Raw genomic sequence first — 20,536 nt, 5'->3', positions numbered from 1 at the left:
TTTAGGCTAATGCCGTTCATTATACTTCTTAGGTTTCAAATTGGGGTGAAGACAGGATGGTTTCAATCCAGGTTGGTTGGTTATTTATTATTTATTTATTCATTCGATTTCTGTAGCTACCCATCTTAAGTCAGTTGGACTTAATGTGTCCAGTTGAAATATGAGACAGTTGACAAGCACCTCAATTAATATTTTAACCAATTAAAAATCTATTGTGTTTTTTAAAACCTGAGAATGCCCAAACCCTGTTGATGTATACGAGCTTGTAAGTTCAACAACTCAAGCACTCTTTTAAAACCTCATTTTTCCAAAACATCAGTTTAGTCATTCTGATAATCTGATAAAATGATTCCTGACTTTGCAACCATAGACTAACATAGCTTTTCTTTTAGAGGGACTCAGAAAAAGTAACTTTTCTCATACTCATACATGGTTGTAATACACACGTATAAGATTTCCCTGTCAAGGACTTCCAGTGGCTGCGCGGCGCCGGAGACAGCCTTCCCGGGCTGCCCGCGGCTCAGCTGAGTGATTTTCGCCCGAAACAGCGCCGATCAGCTGTTCAGGTGAATTTGAAGCCCCCTCCTCGGGAGAAGAGGAGGGGGTGAGGCCCCAGGTAGGGGTCGAGTTCTCCGGGGCCGCCTGAGCTTGGAGCTTGGGCGGCTGAAGGATTGAACTCCCCCGAAGCCTGGGTCGCTCCCAGCTGGCCAGCGTCTCTGCTCCGGATTTCTTGGAGCAGAGCCAGGCGTCTGCGACCACCCCTGCCTGAAGAAAGGACTATGGAGCAATAAGAGCAGGCAGAGCGGTACAAGAGGAAAAGGTGAAGAGGATTATTTTATTTTACTCTCGAGCTTGATGGACTTTTTAAATTTAAAGTGAAAGTGCGTCACAATTGAAAGTAAAAGATGGCGGCTAAACCTCCCCCTAAAACTCTTCGGAGTGGTGGAACTTCTCCGGTGCAACAATCATCATTGCAGGCGTTGCATCCTCCTGATGTTTTGACACCGAAGGACTTACGAGATGCTCTTGAAAAACATGCCCAGGTAATTTTGGAATCGATGGGTGATAAATTTGCACAGATGGAGGAGAAATTGGAGAAATTGGAGGAGAGAATGGAAGAGAGGATGGAACAGAAGTTCAGCGTGATGAAGGTAGACATTTTGTCTTCAGTGCATAAAGTGGCGGAATGTGTGGAAGATCTGGATGAAAAAGTGGATGATTTGACTCAAAAGAATGCTATATTAGAAGCAAAAGTACTGGAGAATGAAGATTTAAGAGACAAAATGGAAAGAGAACTAAGTCTTGCTCAATATTACCAGATGCAGTTTGCTGTTAGAATCAGAGGCTTAAAAGAGAATATTAAGGAAGATTTAAAGCAGCTGGTTTCTGAGGCTCTTGAAGTGGTATTGAATCAGCCAGCATCTGAAATAAGAGCAGGTATGGATAAAGTGTTTCGTGTGAATTCATGGATTGCTAGACAGAGAAAGTTGCCTAGAGATGTGGTGGTTTACTTTGCAAAAAGGGAAATTAGAGATGAAGTTATACAAGCTGCCTATGATGCTAAAGTTGTGATTGCTGATCAAGAAGTCTTGGTTCTAAAAGAAATTCCTCCAAAGATTTTAAGGAGAAGGAAGGATTTTACATTTCTTGTGCAAGAGCTTAAGCAACGAGATATAAGGTTCAGATGGGAGATTCCAGTTGGGTTGATGGTGATGCATGAAGGCAAAAGGTACCGGCTGGTTACTGTGAAGCAAGCGCGTGATTTTTACAATAACGTTTTAAAAGCAACCCCATTAACACTTCTGGAAGCTGCAAAGGGATCTGGAGAGGGAGAACAGCAAAAGGCTGAAGCAGAGGAAAACGGTGCTGGAGGAGATCAAGCTATAACTTCTTTGGATGATCCTAGAGAGCAAAGGGTAACGCGTGCTGCTTTAAAACAATTAAAAAAAATAAAAGAACAAGACCAGCAAAAGTCTTCGGAACTTCCACAACGTACTTACAGCCAAGCAGTGGGAGGAGCACGGCCTAAAGAAGATAGTCCTATCAAAGCAGTGCTCCAAGAGCTTTGGGAGGATATGCATGGCAACTAAATTTTTAACTTGGAACATTAATGGACTAAATTCACCACAGAAGAGGAAGAAAGTTTTTCAATATTTAAAGCAATTTAAGATAGATGTTATATGTTTGCAAGAAACGCATATTAGAGTTGTGGATCAAAAGTATTTATCGAACTCAAGGTTGGGTACGCAATTTGTTGCTTCTGCAATGAATAAGAGAAATGGAGTGGTTGTTTATGTTAAAAGTGCCTTAACAGCAGACTTAATTGAAGCAGATAAGCATGGAAGATACGTTATGATAGAGCTGCTGCTAGAAGGTAAAAAGACGCTCTTAGTTGGATTATATGCTCCTAATCAACAACAAGCGGATTTTTTTAGTTTACTTCACACAAAGCTTACCCAGTTGGATTATAAATCTTTTATTTTTATGGGGGACTGGAATGGTGTTTTGGATGTACAGATGGACAAGGCTGGAGCTTTTAAGCGCACTCCAAGTCATGCTAGACTGCCTAAATCTTTTTTTGAAATGAAGGATGACTTGGAACTGCGAGATATTTGGCGTGAGAGACATTTGCAGGAAAAGGATTATACTTTTTATTCTGACAGACATCAATCTTTTTCTAGGATTGATTTTATTCTGTTGACTAATGATTTTTTTTTGAGGACTAAAAAGGTGAAGATCTGTGCAAGAACTATCTCTGATCATAGTCCAGTTTGGTTAGAGATTGATAAGGAGAATAGAGACAGGCGCTCGTGGCGCGTAAATGAGAATTTGTTTAGAAATCAGAGAAATGTGTAAGAATGCAAACAGCGGATGAAGGATTTTTTTGAAATTAATATGAATAAGGGTACCTCTATGGATATGGTTTGGGATGCTAGCAAGGCCTACATGAGAGGGGTGTTGATATATATGAATAATAAACATAGACGTGCTGTGGAAGCTAGGAGGAAAGATCTGGAGAATGAAATAAAGGAAAAAGAAAAGGCTTTGATTTTGAATTCAGAGGATGTGAAGACTAAGGAGGCTATTAAACTGTTAAGAGGACAATTTGATAAATTAATGGCTGATCAAGTGGCAACCAATTTGCGGTTTGCCAGGCATAATACCTTTTGCAACGCTAACAAACCAGGTAGATGGTTAGCTTATAGACTGAGGAAAAAACAAAGGGCTTCTAATATAGACAAAATTGAGCATAAAGGAAGGGTTGTGTTTCAACAGGACCTTATCAAGAATGCTTTTGTGGATTTTTATTCTAAATTATATGCTAAGGAGAAGATTAATGAAAAAGACATTGATATATATTTGGAGAATGCTAGCATCCCGGTTCTTACGCAAGTACAAAAAGGGGATTAATCAATTGATTACAGAAGAAGAAATTTTTACAGCAATTAAGGGTTTGAAGGTGGATAAAGCACCAGGTATGGATGGTTTGACTGCGGCTTACTACAAAAATTTACAATCAGAGATGATAAAACCGTTAAAGGAACTGTTCCAGACAATCCAGAGGGGGGGAAAGGTGCCACCGTCTTGGAGAACAGCTTTTATTTCCTTGATTCCGAAGGAAGACCAAGATGCTACTCAAGTTAAAAATTATAGACCGATATCGCTTTTAAATACAGATTATAAGATATTTGCTAAGGTTTTGGCTAATAGACTGATGAGGGTTCTGCAACAGGTGATTCATGGGGACCAAACGGGGTTTATTAGTGGTAGGCAAATGAAAAATAATGTGAGGCATATAGTTGATGTGTTAGAGTTTTTGGAAAGGAACAACCAGATCCCTGCGGCGCTAATTTTTCTAGATGCTGAAAAAGCTTTTGATCAATTGAATTGGAAATTTTTGTTGAAAGTTTTAGAAAAAATGGATTTTGGGGAAAATTTTTTACAACCGATTAGGGCATTATATCAAAAACAAACTGCCCGAATTATAGTTAATAATAGTCTGACAGAAGCATGTAATATTGAGAAGGGCACAAGGCAAGGGTGTCCGTTATCGCCCTTGTTATTTGTGTTAACATTGGAGATATTATTGGTTAAAATACGGAATTCGGAAAAAATTAAGGGGATACAAATTAGAGATCAGGATTATAGATTGAGAGCATTCGCAGATGATCTGGTTGTTACAGTGACCCAGCCAGAGAACTCTGTTGTGGACCTGATGGAGATAATAACACAATATGGAAAGGTTTCTGGATTTAAAGTTAATATACAGAAAACTAAAATTTTGGCCAAAAATATGACAGTTTAGCAGAAGGCTCTCTTAGAAGGATTAACTGGATTTGAGATTGTTAAAAGGGTTAAATATTTGGGGGTGCTTTTGTCGCCCTCTAATACAAAGTTATATAAAAATAATTATGAAAAACTATGGGGGAAAATTCAAAAAGAATTGGAGAGTTGGGAAAAATTGCAATTGTCTTTGTTGGGACGGATTGCAGCAGTGAAAATGAATGTCCTGCCTAAATTTTTATTTTTATTTCAAATGATACCGATTCTTAAGAAAGATTCTAATTTGGAGGAATGGCAGCGAGGTATCAATAAATTTGTTTGGGCAGGGAAAAAGCCACGAGTTAAACTTAAGATTATGCAGGATACTCGTGAGAGAGGTGGCCTTAAAATGCCCAATTTTAAACTATATTATGAAGCTGCTGCATTAGTAGGAATAAGTGATTGGATTAATTTGACACAAGAGAGATTATTAAATCTTGAGGGCCACGATTTGTTGTTTGGCTGGCATGCATATTTGTTGTATGACAAGAAGGTAGACAATGTGTTTAGAGTGCATATTTTAAGACAGGCATTGTTGAGAGTTTGGAAGAAGTATAGACATAAGCTAGATTGCAAGATACCACTGTGGGCAATTCCAAAACACGCAATATAAAATATACATGCTGGTTTCAAACATGATGTGACTACGTACAAGGAGATCCTAAGCTTGGAAAGAAATGTCTGGTGTTTGAAATCATATAGCCTCTTGCGAGAAGAGAAGGTTGTTCAAAATTGGTTTCAATATACTCAGCTACGGGCCAGGTGGAAAGAAGACCAGAAAAATGGTTTTACAATGACTGATGAAAATTTGATAAAGCAAATTAGAAATCAGGGACCAGCACATATTAAACGGATATATCTTGCGTTGATAGAGATTGATTCAGAAACAGAACTTGTTAAGGATTGTATGATAAAATGGGCCCAAAATATCCAGGAAGTCATCACAATGGACACGTGGGAAAAGATTTGGGTGAGGAACGTAAAATTTACACAAGCTCAAAATTTAAGAGAGAATTTTTACAAAATGTTTTATAGATGGCATTTAGATCCTAAAAAGCTTGCAAGTATGTATCCGAATTATCAGCCTAAATGTTGGAGGTGCGGTGATGAAGACGCAACATATTTTCACATATGGTGGACTTGTAAAAAGGTTAAGGCTTTTTGGATAAAAGTCTGGTGGAACATGCAGAAGATTCTTAAACAGAGGATAAAGTTTTGTCCGCAATTTTTTTTGTTGGGAATAATTACAGATGCCACAGTTGTGGACACCAAGTTGATGTTGAATTTAATCACGGCAGCAAGACTCTTGATAGGTCAGTATTGGAAGAAAGAGGAACTGCCGACCATAGAAGAGTGGACTTTAAAGGTTTCCGACCTGGCAGAGATGGCGAAGATTTTGGCCTATTTGAAAGATCACTCGCAAGAACGCTATATTATGGAATGGAGAAAATGGATTGAGTTTATCCAGAACAAGTATAGGGTTAAGAAGTTTCATGTAGCATTTGAATAAGTCTTCTTTCTTTTTTTCTTTTTCTATCTTAGTTTCTTTATATATATTTAATATTATTAAGGTTTGTTTTATCCTATATAAGCTAGAGAGTGATGGATTTTAGAGTTTATAGTTCTTAGTATATGGTTGTTTATGATTGTTTTTTTATATATACCTTGTATTTAGCTCTGGGAAGTCGGGGGGGAGGGGGAGGGGGGAGAGGTAGGGGGGGAGGGAGCAGGGAGGGGGAGGGGGGGGTTTTTAAAGAAAAATTGTATGTTAAAACTTTTCAATAAAAAAAAAAGATTTTCCTGTCAAAATTGAATTCAATTGAATTTGAATTTATTAAATTTATATGCTACCCTTCTCCCTAAGGACTCAGGGCGGCTCACAACAATAAAAAGTTTTAAAAAACATAAAATACAAAATGTAAAAAAGAATTAAACCATAAATGTAATAAATACATAACAACCCAATGAAACCAAATTTAAAACTAGTCAGTCCAGGCCCGATTGTTGGAACACCCATGTCTTCAGGTCATGGCGGAAGGACCGAAGGTCAGGGGCCATCTGCAGCTCCGAAGGCAACTCATTCCAGAGGGTCAGTGCACCCACAGAGAAGGCTCTCTGAAAATTTATTGTTGAGGTATATATAGAAATATTTCTTTCTACAATATTTCATTCTGATTCATCATTTTAAAACAGACTCAAGGACCGAAAAAAGTTAACCCTTTTCCCTAGAATGACCTGAAGATGGCAGCAGCAGAGCGTTTACCTTATTGTACAAGTATTTCAAGTTTTATTGGTTAAAGCCAAGATCTAAGTGTCCCTTTATCCTCTGCTATTATTTAAAAATTTAAACAGGTCTCTTCTTAGCTAAGAAACCACATGCAACTTAGTCAGTTTTGTTTGAACAGAGATCACCTGAATATGTCTGAAATTTCACATCTTAACTTTTTTTACACTCTTGAGCAACTATTCAGAATAACCTGATACTAATCTACTTTAACCATGGGTTGAAGATTTATAAGAAGAGAGTTTTCAAAATGAAGCTTTTCCTGCACTGAGGCAGACCTATCAAATGTTTCCAACCTATAAAACAAGTGGAAAAATCCATACCCTACCTATAGCCTTCAGGTGACTTTTTGGCAGTTTGCCATAAGTACTCATAACTGCTGTCGATTTAAAGTTATTTTCACAACAGTATTAAATGTGGCAGCTCATGTCATGAGAACATTGGGAATTGTAATGTGGGGATAGACAATTTGTGGGTCCAGGTTTCTGTACCCCCCTGAAATCTCTTCCCACCCTTGTTTTGCGCTTCTAATGGCTGCAAGTTGACAATCTGCCGTTTTGAATTTAATCTTTGCCCCAATTGCATTCCTGATTCTGAAACAACCAGTATTGCTGGTCACCATTTTAGGGAAGAGTAACCAGAGTAAAAATGAGAAAGCAGCGTAGAAAGAAAGGAAAGCCAGTGTGGTGTTGAAGAAAACAGAGTTTCAGGTTTTATTTGAGTATGAAGCTGATGGGTTAATTTGAGCCAGCCACTCTTTTCCAATTCATCCTGTCTCAAAGGGCTGCTTTTTAGGAAAAGAAAATAAAGGGCAAATACCATGAAGATTACAATAAACAGAAAAATTCAGTGAATACAGTACAAGTAGACATTGCTTACCAACCTCCACATTTAGTGAAGTTAAGACAGCACTGAAAAAGTAACTATAATCTGTCCTTGCATTTACAACCATCCCAGCATTCCCAGTCATATGATCAACATTTGAGCATGTTGCAATTGGAAGTCATTCACGATCATTGCAGCATGCAGAAGTCACATGATTGTTGTTTGTGTTCTTTGCAATTGGCTTGTGGCAAGCAGAGTTAAGGGAGAAGGTGGCAGTAAAATCAGAGGTCATGGTCATTTGATATCTCGCTTAACCACCATGTGTTTATTTGGGTTAGTGGTCGGTAAGCCAAGACTGCCTGTAAGTAAATTCTATAGTGTACAGAGGGTTCCAGAAGAGAAGGGTGTGTATGTGTGTGTGTGTGACAAATAGGGAACTCACACTTTAATGTTTTATTTTCCTTACTTTGGGGACATAGTATGTATTCTGTGGAGATTCATATTTATATTTAGTGCTATACTTGAACTCACAAGTCTCCCCATATGGCTTAGGAGTGCTGCCTGAGGTTTGAGAGTCTCTTGCATAAAGAGTAGAAATCTTGGATACTACACATTCCTTTTACTAATTTGTGCCTCTTAAATTTTCTTGAAAGAATCGATTTGTAGTGCTCACTTCTCTTCCCCCAACATTATAGGACTCTGTCTCACCTTCAACTTAATATTACCTGTAGAGCATTTATCCTTCGTGCTGCTTTTTTCCTAGTGTATATATACCAACCAATGCTTAATCAATCACAAAACTGCATCTCACTTATTTTGGCCATGTCATGCTAGGGCAGGGGTCAGCAACCTGAAACAGTGAAAGAGCCACTCGGAACCGGTTCCCTCACAAAAGGAAAAACTGGGAGCCGCAAAAAATGTGTGCGCATGCGCATACATGCGTGCATGCGCAGAACAGGGTTTGACTGAAGAGTGGAGCCAAGGCGAGATATGCACCTACCCTGCATATTTGAATTGATTGGTTGAACTTTTTTAGTCCCTCCTTTTTTTTGGACTACACATAGCAGAGGACTGGGAGCCGCAGGAGACGGCTGAAAGAGCCGCATGTGGCTCTGGAGCCGCGGGTTGCAGACTTGTGTGCTAGGGAGTTCACTGGAGAAAGCAATTATGCTTGCAACATTTAGCAGTAAAAGAAAACCAGGCTGCCAAAAAACTTGTGACTGGACACCATCAAAGCTGACACTAGCCAGAACATAAAACAACTCAAAGAAGTAATGGAAGATTGGCAGAGGTGGAGAGTCCTGTCCCATAGAATCACCAGGAGTTGGACATGACTGAATGGATAACATCATCTTCGCTTAGCAATAATGGATATGATTTCTTTTAACAGTTTCTATGCAGGACAAGAAAATGAAACTTTTAAACATTAAGAGTTAACTTGTTTAAAAAGTCTTTGCTTGCTGATCAATGGAAGGAAGACTGTGCATACTTAAATCTACATTGTGCATATCACCTGTTCCATTCATTTGCCAGTTATCCCTAATCAAAAGCAATTTTACTTGTTAACTAGCGCTCTTGCTATCAGGGGCCAGGTAATTCAGAGCCATCTGTCTTTTTGTAGCCAACTAATTTGTCTGTACAGATTAAGTGTTTGTAAGAACTTGTATGGAAGTGTGCTTAGTTCAGGAATGAACAACCAGCATCAGTGGTAGGTAGGGCTGGGTTAGGCACATGGAAGAAGGTGGGACTTCCTTGCCGATTCTGTTAAACCTAGTTTAGAATGTTGACTTCAGATTAGTGTGTTACTTACCTCAAAATAGCAGGAAGTCAGGCTGACACTTTTCCAATTATGGCCAGAGGTAATTAATATTTCCAAGGCTATACATGCAGCCCCGTGGATGCAGTTTGTCTTTCCTGATTGAGATGAATCAATGTTACTTTCAACTCTTGCAAACTCATGAACACAAAATTAGTGTGAGTATCCTATTAGATATTCAAATATACACTCATTTGAGTGATTCACATCTACACTTATTTGACCCATTGAGTGCTAACAAAGAGAATAGCCCCTCCTGGCTAAGTAATGCTATTCATATTTTATGAATTAGGTAATGGTGCTCTGGATATCAGTACTATAATTATATGGGGAATTCCAGGCCGAAATCCCTCTTGCTGTTGAGATAAATAAACGGAGCTGCCTTTAGTTACCTCAGAGACAATGAAAACAAATATAACGTATGCTGGTAGATGGGGAATCATGTAAAAACTAGTCACCTACAAGAGAGTTTTACACTATAAACAGAGTTAGCTAACTTTGGCTGCCCTTAAAATTCTGGTTTGTATGTGAATGGGAAATCCCCATAAAATCTAGGCTAGACGGGAGTACAGGCATTACAATCGTAATGGAGACTGCCCATCAGTCTGTTCCTCCCCAAATGACCTTTTTCTGTTGTGTAAAGCAACCTTTTTTGTGGCAGTCATTAAATGAATGTGGTAGTCTTTTTCCAAAAATGAAGTAAATGCCAGCTTTTGACAAAACCATTATAAAACATGGTCAAGTGATTACAGGACATGCAAACAGTGGTAAATGCAGCCCAGTTGCTGTGTGCCTGAAGTTCAGTCATGTAACATCAGGAGAGAGACCATAGGATCTGTGAATATGGGCCATAAGTAGCTCCAAAGTAGGTCTGTTATAACTTTAAATGATCACTAAGTGAATGAGTTGAGGACTACCTGTAAAGAAAAATATTGGAAGAGGATAATAGCAAACCATCCCCTTACTTCTGTCAAGATAATTACATGGCATGTAATTAGTTTGACTCAAAAGAGACATTATTTTAAATCCTAGGACAAGATAACTAAAGTCTTTGCTATGCCATGAAGGGGCTAGTCATTATCTCCAATTTACAATATCTCATAATTTTGATTTAGAAATAAAATTTGAGAAACATTTTCTCCTGAGCTTTTTGACGGCACTATTTTCTTCATGTTTATTTATTTATTTATTTATTTATTTATTTATTTATTTATTTATTTATTATTTATTTATTTATTTATTTATTTATTTATTTATTTATTTATTAAATTTTTATACCGCCCTTCTCCCGAAGGACTCAGGGCAGTGTACAGGGCAATAAATATCAAAATATAAATACAAAAGTTAAAAAAGATTAAATAATTATGTCCAATATAATACAATAATTAAAACTATGTTAAAACGGAATCCAAACCCCAAACCCATCAGACCAGGCCAGATTGTTCAAATAGATAGGTTTTAAATCGCGTCGGAAGGAGCGAAGGTCGGGGGCCATCCGGAGCTCAACCGGCAAGCGGTTCCATAGGTCTGGCGCGCCCACAGAGAACGCCCTCCCCCTGGGGGCCACCAATCAACATTCTCTGATCGGAGGCACCCTGAGGAGGCCTACTCTGTGGGAGCGCACTGGACGGAGGGAGGTTGACGCCGGCAGCAGGTGCTGCCGTAGGTAATCCGGGCCCATGCCATGTAGGGCTTTATAGGTCATTACCAGCACCTTGAATCTCACCCGGAGGGCAACTGGCAGCCAATGCAGCTCGCGGAGCAGAGGTGTAACATGGGAGTATCGGGAGACCCCCAACACCACTTGCGCGGCTGCATTCTGCACCAGTTGAAGCCTCCGAGTGGTCCTCAAGGGCAGCCCCATGTAGAGAGCATTGCAGTAGTCCAAACGAGAGGTCATGAGCGCATGAATGACTGTACACAAGGCATCCCGGTCTAGATAGGGCCGCAACTGGCGCACCAGGTGAACCTGGGCGAAGGCCCCCCCTAGTCACAGCTCCTATATGATCTTCTAAGGAGAGCTGTGAATCTAGGAGGACCCCCAAGTTGCGAGCCCGATCTACGGGGGGTAATAACTCACCCCCCATAGTAAGAGATGGAATAATCTGCATTTCCCGAGATGCCGACACGCACAGCCACTCAGTCTTGTCAGGGTTGAGCTGAAGTCTGTTCCTCCCCATCCAGACCCGGACCGCCTCCAGGCAACAGGACATCACGTCGCGGGCATCACTTCATGTTGACATGAAGATGCTTGGACAAAGTATTTTTGTTTGTTTGTTTGTATACTGCTTTCTAGATTTATACATTTATACATCAATTTATACATCTTGATGTCAAATATTGTAGCTTTACATTGTTATATATTTTTATCATATATCGGGCTTCAGGCCAGGGTGCAGCACAGAGACGACATTGGTTGCGCTGGTAAATGATCTCTGGCGGGCCCGGGACAGGGATTGTTCCTCTGTCCTAGTCCTATTAGACCTCTCAGCAGCTTTTGATACCATCGACCATGGTATCTTGCTGCGATGACTCAGGGGACTGGGAGTAGGGGGGGCACTGTTTTACAGTGGTTCTCCTCCTACCTCCTGGGCCGTTCTCAATCGGTGTTGACGGGACGGCAGAGATCCGCCCCAAGGCCTCTCGTTTGTGGAGTTCCTCAGGGGTCGGTTCTCTCCCCTCCTGTTCAACATCTATATGAAGCCGCTGGGTGAGATCATTCGTGGTTTCGGGGTGGGGTATCATCAGTATGCTGATGATACCCAGCTTTTTCTTTCTACCCCAAACCAACCCAGTGATGTCCTCATCGTGATGTCCCGTTGCCTGGAGGCAGTTCAGGTTTGGATGGGAAGAAACAGGCTTCGACTCAATCCTGCCAAGACTGAGTGGCTGTGCATACCGGCATCTCGGGTGAATCATTTTTGTCCATCGATGGGGGATGAGGTGTTACACCCCCCGTTGATAGGGCTCGTAACTTGGGCGTTCTCCTGGATTCACAGCTCAGTTTGGAAGATCATATAGGAGCTGTGATCAGGGGGGCTTTTGCCCAGATTCACCTGGTGCGCCAGTTGCGACCCTACTTGGACCGAGATGCCCTACGCACAGTCACTCATGCGCTCATTACCTCCCGGTTAGACTATTGCAACGCTCTCTACATGGGGCTGCCCTTGAGGACCACTCGGAGGCTTCAGCTGGTGCAAAATGCTGCTGCGCAAGTAGTAATAGGAGTTTCCCGATACTCTCATGTAACACCTCTTCTCCGCGAGCTGCATTGGCTTCCAATTCTCCTCCGGGTGAGATTCAAGGTGCTGGTGATGACCTATAAAGCCCTAAATAGCATGGGTCTGGATTATCTCAGGGAGCACCTGCTGCCAGCATCAGCCTCCCAGAATCCTGTGCGCTCCCACAGGGAGGGCCTCCTTATGGTTCCACCGGTTAGGGAATGCTGACGGATGGTTCCAAGGGGGAGGACATTCTCTGTGGGCGCGCCTGCCCTATGGAATGAACTGCCGATAGAACTTCGGACTGCCCCAGACCTTCGCTCATTTCGCCAGGGCCTTAAAACTTGGTTGTTTGATCTTGCTGGTCTGGACTGAGGGGGTTTTAATTTTAATTTTAATTTTAATTTTAATTTTAATTTTAATTTTAATTTTAATTATTTTAATTTTAATTTTAATTTTAATTTTAATAATTTTAATTATTTTAATTTTAATTATTTTAATTTTAATTTTAATAATTTTAATTTTAATTTTAATTTGTTTAATTGTGTGCTAGTCTTATTTAATTCTATTTTAAAGTGTACTTATTTGTATTGTTTTAACTCGCCCTGTAAACCGCCCTGAGTCCTTCGAGAATAGGGCGGTATATGAAATCAATCAATTAAATAAATAAATAAATAAATAAATAAATAAATAAATAAATAAATAAATAAATATTTTCTGGTGAAACAAGAAGAAAAATTGATTTTTGCAACCTACAAAATCTAACTCATTTGTACACATTCTGCAAATGTATTGTACCAGCCAAAAACTTGAATAGCAAACTGAAATCCTGCTTTATGTATAGCTGATTAAATTGCTTACTCTTTTTTTTTTATTGAAAAGTTTTAACATACATTTTATCTTTAACAATCCCCCCTCCCCCTCCCCTCTCCCTCCCTCCCTACCCCTCTCCCCCTCCCCCCCCCGACTTCCCAGAGCTAAGTACAAGGTATAAAAACAAGAAAAAACAATCATAAACATCCATATGCTAACAACCATAAACTCTTAAATCTATCACTCTCTGGCTCATATAGGATAATACAAACACTATTAATATTAAATATATATAGAAAGAAAGGAAAAAAGAAAAAGAAAAGGAAGACTTATTCAAATGCTACATGAAACTTTTTAGTCCTATATTTGTTCTGGATATACTCAATCCATTTTCTCCATTCCAGGCTCAAGGTTGACTCAGCCTTCCATCCTTCCGAGGTAGGTAAAATGAGGACCCAGATTGTTGGGGGCAATTAAGCTGACTTTGTAATAATGCCGCTTGGGGTGTGTGTGAAAGCCCTAACAAGCAGACATATACATAGAATGAAGGCTACTGCTAAGCTTGTAAGCCGCCCTGAGTCTTCGGAGAAGGGCGGGATATAAATGGAATTAAAATAAATAAAAATAAAAATAAATAATATAACGTTCTTGCAAGTGATCTTTCAAATAAGCCGAAATCTTTGCCACCTCTGCCAGGTCAGAAACCTTTAAAGTCCATTCTTCTATAGTCGGCAGTTCCTCCTTCTTCCAATACTGACCTATTAAGAGTCTTGCTGCCGTAATTAAATTCAACATCAACTTAGTGTCCACAACCGTAGCATCTGTAATTATTCCCAACAAAAAAAGTTGCGGACAAAACTTTATCCTTTGCTTAAAAATCTTCTGCATATTCCACCAGATTTTTATCCAAAAGGCCTTAACCTTTTTGCAAGTCCACCATATGTGAAAATATGTTGCATCTTCATCGCCACACCTCCAGCATTTTGGCTGATAATTCGGGTACATACTTGCAAGCTTTTTAGGATCTAGATGCCATCTATAAAACATTTTATAAAAGTTCTCTCTTAAATTTTGAGCTTGTGTAAATTTTACGTTCCTCACCCAAATCTTTTCCCACGTGTCCATTGTAATAACTTCTTGGATGTTTTGGGCCCATTTTATCATACAATCCTTAACAAGTTCTGTTTCTGAGTCAATCTCTATCAATGCAAGATATATCCGTTTAATATTAAATTGCTTACTCTTAAATGCTGGATTGTTTTCTTTCTTTTTAAATATATTTTATTAATTTTTACAATAACAATCTTTAGTGCTTAGTGAACAATGTGTTATCTGGGTTCACATATTTAAAAACAATAATTAATTTCTATAATTGATCAATATGTTAGTTGATAATATATTTCCTTGATCCTCTCTTCTTCCAGTAATATTCTCCTTTTGTCTACATTAAACAAATATAATTCTTAATACTTTCAATACATACAAAGTTGGGTATAAATATTTTTTTAGTATTTGTACATATAACAATAATATCAACATATAACATCTTTTCTAATCAGCTTATATTTCAACTGTATTTATAGAAGTCATCTTGTTAAGTCATTATATGTCCTGTTTTCAAGATTCTTATTTAAGCTTAATTTCCCCTTAGTATTGAAACCACTCTTATCAGTCATAATTTTCTCAAAATTCATTACCTTTGAATATCCAAACTTTTCATTCAAATACACTGTCTCAATATTTTTACATTTCATATATCATAAAAGTATTATACTACTTATTTGTCTTATCCGTCTTACTATAGGGCCCCTTTATGTCGAAGCTTTGTCTATTCTTTTGACCATATTCAAACATGTATTTAATCATATGGTATACCATCTAGCTATCTTACTATAGAGTCTGTTTATATCCAAACTTTATATTTTTAACCATATTCAAACAGGTGTTTAGTCATATAGTATTTCATCAGATAAGTTGAATCACACCTCTTAAATCTAATTGTAATCTTTCCAAATCAGTAGGTTTAGCTTGCCAGATTGTATTTTTGTAGACATTGTTAGAGATAAAAAAGACAAATTAAGTAGAATATTCATTTTTTGCCGATTGTCAGAAGCAACAGAGGTACAGATAGTGAAAAAGGTTAAATATTTGGGTATATATTTATCAGCCAAATGCTCAACAATAAAAGAAGACAATTATACAAGGCTATTGAAACAAATAAAGCTAGACTTGGAAAAGTGGAAGAATTTACAATTGTCATTACTAGGAAGAATTGCTACAGTTAAAATGAATATATTGCCTAAGATTTTATTTTTATTTCAAACAATTCCGATAAAACTTGGGGAAAAATTCTTCCAAGAGTTGAATTCATTAATTTTGAAGTTTGTATGGCAAGGAAAGAAAGCTAGAATAAAGATGAAAACGTTGCAAGATGCTAAGGAAAATGGAGGCTTTGGCCTACCTGAGTGGGCTTTGCATTATCAAGCATCTGTATTAACATGGGTGAAAGAATGGATAATGCTTAGGAATAAAAGGTTGTTATATTTGGAGGGACATGACTTACAATTGGGGTGGCACGATTTTTTCTGGTACGGGAAAAACAAAATTCATAAGTATTTTCAAAAATCACTGTATTAGAAATGCTTTGTTAACAGTATGGGAAAAAATTAAAACTAAAATATATGTAAAAATCCCAGGGTGGTTATTTATTTATTTATTTATTTATTTATTTTATTTTATTTATTGGATTTTTATACTGCCCTTCTCCCGAAGGACTCAGGGCGGTGAACAGGGCATATAAATAGAAATACAAAAGTTAAAAAAAGATTAAATAAATTGCCCAATTAAAACAATCAAATATAAAAAACCCATAAAAACCCAGACATTCCCCCCTCAGGCCAGGCCAGCTTGTTCGAATAAATGGGTCTTTAACCCGTGCCGGAAGGAGCAGAGATCCGGTGCCATCCGGTTATCAACGACGGAAGCTTTCTCACACCCAAATTTGTTAGGTTTTGAAAAAACTTGGGCATATAGAGATATTTTGAATACTGATGGGACATTAAAATCAAAACAAGAGCTAGAAAATCGGCATCAACATGTCATGGTGGGCATTGTTACAGATACAAAATAGATATGAAAAAGATGTGAAACTGTACGGATTTTATAAAGAACAAACTGATAAGATATTATTAACTTCTGATGAGAAATTAATTAAGAAAATGTATAATTTTTTGTTAATTTTAGAGATGGAAAGTGAACAAACTAAAGAGACAATGATAAGGTGGGCGAAAAACTTTGGCTATAATATAGAATACCATCAGAGGAAGAAGTAATTAAAAAAATACGGGAATGCACCAAGATGGACAGACTAACTATGAGGCTGAAAGCCAAAGAAGAAACAGAATATTACCAAAGCTGGAATTTATTCTACAAATAAAATACAAAATTTAAAAAAGAATTAAACAAATGTAATAAATATATAACAATTAACCCACAATATACAGTATAGCCGGACCCTCTGGTAGCAACCAATCGGATTGAACCCATGCTTGCCCCCCAAAGTTGACCAATTGCAGGACCGGAGACGTCTTGTCTGGGTTGCTGGAGAACCGTTAGTTCTCCAGCAACGCACGTGGTGAGGTACCACAAGCCCAGTACATAACAGGCCATGATAATGCCTGATCAGGATCACAAAAATCTTCCTGAAAACTTATTGTTGATTCAAAAGGAGCATTAGAATTTTAAACTAGGTCATGTTTCATCTTGTTTTTCTAGCTAGCAATGCCAGCTGTCTAATATTTAAAGTTTGTGGGATTATTGAAACAAACATTATGGCAAGATAGCAGCCTGTGTGAGCCCATTTTGCAGACTACAGTAAATCTGTCGCTGGAATTCCCCAGACACTTCCAGAAAAGGAAGGTGAATTGCTGCTGTCCAAATATCTTGGCCTCTTTTTGAGCATTTGGCTTTTTCCCCCCTTGAGTGCTAAAGAATCAGGGAGAAAAGTTGCATGTAAAATAAAAGATTCAGCATTTGGAAAATGTAGACAATTTGAATGGAGTGATATGATGTGACTGTCTCAATTCCTGATGATAGCTTTGGCCTTGCAGGAATGTTAAAAACAAGAGAAGATAATGGACAAGAGTCTTCCCTGGTTTAAATTTCAATATTCACAATCTACAGCTATCACGAGAACAAGGAAAATCAGAGTTTAACACATTTGGCAGGCTACATCTTGTAGAACATTATTCTAATAGACTTTAATACTTAAGTCAACACAGGCAAAAGTATCCAGCCTATGTTACATAATTCTACAAGCAACAGTGGTTCCTTAATGCAGCCTTCTCCAAACTGGGTACCCTCCAGATATATGGATTTTCCAGAATTCATCAGCTAGGATGGATGTTGCTGAGATTTCTGGAATTTGAAGTCCACACATCTGGAGTACATGTAAATAAACGACAAGTGTCTCAAAACTACTGAAATCCTTTTTTTCAAAATAATATTTGTAGTAATGTTAGTGACTTAGTTAATGTAGTAATTTGTAGTAATGTTAGATACAATTCCTTAAATAATTCATGTAATTTAAACAAAACAGTTTGTGTAAGTAGTTTTACACAATCTTATCCACTAATATCTACAGCTGTCATTGAATTATAATTCCCATCAGCCTCATTGCTTTGGGCAGGGAGGGTGAGAGTGTTAATTTAGAGTCTCTAGCGAGACATCTGGGTGGTGAAAGTCTGAGAGAAAGGATCATATCATTGGTGACGTGATAGGATAAGCCACTGTATTCAGTAGCTGTAAAAGTCTGCTTAAAATGTTAATTACTTGATATGCTTTGGGATATTCATAATGTTGAAACAACTCTTGGCAAATTTTTGGATTGCTGAAATTTAAGCAACAGAGATTGAGGAAAAAGACAAAGAAAGAATTTTCTTTACTATCTAAGACTTATCTCAAGTTTTCTTACTGCTCTAATTTTGTTATTCTAATTCTTACTGTTCATATATTGTGCAAATAGTCATGAAAAACTATTAATTCAGTTTGTTAGGAGTGATTGGGGTTGCTCCTCAGCATCTGGGAAATTATATTGCTATTATATTGATTTTGTTATGGTATTTGTGCTAGAGTTTTTGTTTACTATTAGTAATATCTTGGAGGACCATAGATCACTCAGAACAAGCAAAGTTTCTACTAGGTAAGAGGATCCAGAATGATACTGTACTAATATTCTGAGTAGAGGTGACGTTTACAGGCAATTTTGATAAAGTGTAGAATGACAGAGATCAACAATAATGGTTAAGAATAAATGTTCTCATTGCATCAGCAAATATTTGTAGAATTGGCATTGGCATGTGAAAAGTTGGGATGGTTTCTTCATTCTAGGGCTTTTTGCATGCAAATCCTGGATATCCACATCAACACCATTTTAGGTGTATTCTACAAGTGAGCGAGAATGGTTGTATTGGTCCCACATTAATCTAGATGTAATGGAATTAAGACTATCATAACAGTAGTACATTTTTCTGGGATTTTGGAAAGGACTTCATAGCTGGATTTAAGGGAATGAGAGTAGTGTATGTAATCTTAAGAAACAATGTAATGCAGTTGTTATGATATTGGCATAAGACTAAGGATCCCAAACTGAAATCTCCCATTGGCCAAGAAAGTATAATTATGCACATATTAACATGTATAAGTATTTGCCAATTATGACCTCTCATCTGATCTATTTAACAGGGCTGTTGTTTGCAGGGAGGGAATACTACACATGCTGCCTTGAGCTTCTGGAGAGAAAAAGCAAAAATGCAAATCTAAAATAATAGGGGGGGGTTGCTGACAAAAATGATTTGCATTTACACAGATGCTACTTGGACAGCACCCGGCAAGATTACTTTGGCAACATTGTACGAGATCATCTACAGCAGGGGTCTTCAAACTTGGCCTTTTATGACTTGTGGACTTCAATACCCAGAATTCCTTAGCCAGGCATGCTGACAGAGGAATTCTGGGAGCTGAAGTCAACAAGTCGTAAAAAGGCCAAGTTTGAAGACCCCTGATCTACAGTCTCTGTAGAGCCTGAAAAAATAGATACTGTGCTCTCTGGTGATCCTCCCTTTTCTAATCTGATCATATCTTGATCCAGCCACAGAATAGACTTCCTCCTCATCTCCAGTTTTCACTTTGTGGGCTTTGCTGAAGGTGATAGATAAATACTTATCTCTATTTTAGGAGTGTTTTTTCCTTTCTTTTTTCTCTGTTTGTTTTTTAACATTTATAAATACACAGAATGGAGATTTTGGCATTAAGCTCAAAAAAATTAGAACATTTTTAATTGGAACTTTTTATATCATGTAAAGAATTCAGTTTATTTGGCCTGACATTTTTTCTTCCATTCAATCATATTGAGTTCTCAGATACTGCTTAGACAAGTCCTAGCAGGTTCCTTGGCAATGTTACTCAGAAGTGATTTGCCATTGCCTCCTTCTAGGGTTGAGAGAGAATGACTGGCCCAAGGTCATTTGGCTGGCTTTGTGCCTAGACCACACAGTCTCCTGGTTTATAGTTTGATGCCTTCACACTACACGAAACTGGCTCTCTGTGATATCTTTTACTAATGTCCAAATTGAGCATTCATTCCATAATTGGTAATTATCTGTCCATTCAGGGATATTAGCTTTTTCTGAAAATACACCTTTACCAGTCTTTATTATTATAGCCAAAGGCCAACACATAAAGGCCAACACCGCCCTGAGTCCTTCGGGAGAAGGGCGGTATAAAAATTTAAATAAATAAATAAATAAATAAATAAATAAATAAATAAATAAACCTTCAAATAAAACAAAACTAAACACAACCAAACACAAGAAGACATAGCAATGTATTACAATCAATGATGTAATCAATGGGTCACCAAGGTCTGCCTAGTTTTACAGACAGTATTACAAAACCTAGCTACCTTCAGAAAAACTGAATCATACTGACCTGACAATAAAAATACATTGAGTATAGTCTAATGCTGGATAAAAACACGTAATAAAATTAATTATAAAAGGTTATTAAAAAGGTCTAAAATATTTATTTACGTTTCTGGCGAATCCCCAATGCTGCTGCGCAGAATCTAGCCACCTGCACTGTGATCACTGCCTGCTTGTCCTTAAGCAGCCACTGGAGATAAATACTTTCCAAATGACCAAGATACCTATCAATTATGGTGGGGGATATGTTTTTTCAAATAGCTCTATAGAAGGA

This window comes from Vipera ursinii (assembly GCF_947247035.1).
Source record: "Vipera ursinii genome assembly, chromosome: 3".
Classification (NCBI taxonomy): Eukaryota; Metazoa; Chordata; class Lepidosauria; order Squamata; family Viperidae; genus Vipera; species Vipera ursinii.
The sequence above is the reverse complement of the archived record's forward strand: the minus strand, read 5'-3'. Positions refer to the sequence as shown.